Below are 2002 nucleotides of genomic sequence, written 5' to 3'. Positions count from 1 at the left end.
GTAATATTGTTTTAAGAACAACTTTAAGTGAACAAATTATTTTGTCTATTATAAATAACCAAATTAACTCTACAGGACATATGAAGAAAGAAGCTATCTACCTCCAAAGGAAGAACTGATAAATAGAAGTACGTAAGGAATAATTTTACATATGCATGACTATTTATATCTCATGGTAGCCATCTCTAGGGGGAGGGGAAGGAAAAAAAAGAAATTTACATGATACTTTTGTTGTATATTTGAAAGGAATAGCAAGTTGTACATAGTAGTTTCAAAGTTTCATGTACAATCACCTTTTTTATTGTGCTATGTTATGGAAATGCTTGTTTTATTCCACAAATTAAAAATAAAATTTTAAAAATTGTGAAATAATTCTGACAGGGCCAACTACAAATTAATGTTATATAATCTCAACCAGTTTCTCTCTCACTTCAGCAAGGCTATTCTTTTAATATCACCCTAACAGATTCATTAAGCCATCCCCACAGAGGCATTTCTAAGCATTTTTTATCCCTCTTCAAAGCTCTTATGACATTCTCTCCCTCTCAGAGAACATTTCTTCTTATTTCATTGAAAAAATTGAGACCATTTTTCAAGAGCACTTTCTTCTCCCCTCTTCCATATCTTTTATCACTCAAATGTCCTCTTTACCCCACTATTATCTCCTTCAGTACACCTCACGTGAAGAGGTGACCCATTTCCTTCCCAAGGTTAGCCTCTTTACATGTAACCTTGATTTCATTCTACCCTGTCTTCTCCAATAGAAGATTAACCTTTCAATGATTCCCACCGTCTCACTATTCTTCAGTCTCTCCTTGTCTACTAGCTATGACCTTGCTGCCTACAAACACAGCCATCCTGAAAAGAAAAAAAAACTCATTTGACCCATCCATCCCTGCTAGTTACTGTTCTATACCTCTCTCCCCTTTGTGACTTGACTTGAATGGAAGAACTTAAGAGAAGATAAGAGCAAGAGTAACACAGAATGGGCAGGCCTGAATGGGTTGCAATCTCAATCCTTGAAAAGAAAATCCAAGTCAATACTATTACAAATCCATTTGAGTATTTTCAGAACTTATAATTCTTCAGGGAATCAATGAAAGAATGAATGAATTTAAAATTATTTAGTGTTTATTCTGTGCTAGTTGTTGCACTAAGCTCTGGGAACTTAATTACAAGCAAGCGAGGTAGTCCCTACCCTCAAAGAGTTTACATTCTAATGCAGACATAAAATGGGGTGGGGAATAGCATAGCACCATGGTCTAGAAATATCCTCAAAATGAATGTTAAAGACTTGCTCTGGTTAAGATAATGTGAAAATTCACCTCTCAGGGCCCAGGGTTCCAAGAGCAAAGTCCAGATCAGCATATTCTGCACTCTCATGTTAATAAAATGTTTCACATATTTTTATGTGTTTATAAAATGTTTTATGTATATTATCTTTTTGGTTACCACAATAACTCTGAAGTAAATGCCCAAACTGAGCAGCTAGGTGGTACAGAGGATTGAGTCCCAGGCCTGGAGTCAGGAAGATTCATCTTCCTGAGTTCAAATCAAATACATACACGTGCAAAACCTACACACATGTTTTCCAGAATGTATCTACTGGATAAAGGAAAGGTATGAAATTTTTGACCCATCATTTCTAAAAGATATACAGCAAAAGAAGCTGCTCTACCTAATAATCCATGTATGAAATTTCTTTCTGAGCCTTTGGTATAATCGTGGTTATCATCCTCTTTTAATTCACTCTCCTTTCATAATCACACACTTCTTTGTTAGGGATAATTTCACTCAGGCACCTTTCCAAACCATCTGTTTAGGCAACAGCAACAACAAAGGCTACAGTAATAACAGCAGTAAAATCAACTCCAACTTTATATAGCCTTTTACTAAAATACATTATCTCACTTACTACTAGTAGCTTACATTTATTTATATAGCTCTTTAGGTTGTGCAAAGTGCCTCATATAAATTATAACAACTTTACTGGGAGATACAT

This window comes from Trichosurus vulpecula, chromosome 2 (genome assembly GCF_011100635.1).
Source record: "Trichosurus vulpecula isolate mTriVul1 chromosome 2, mTriVul1.pri, whole genome shotgun sequence".
Taxonomy (NCBI): Eukaryota; Metazoa; Chordata; class Mammalia; order Diprotodontia; family Phalangeridae; genus Trichosurus; species Trichosurus vulpecula.
This window is presented reverse-complemented; position numbering follows the sequence as displayed.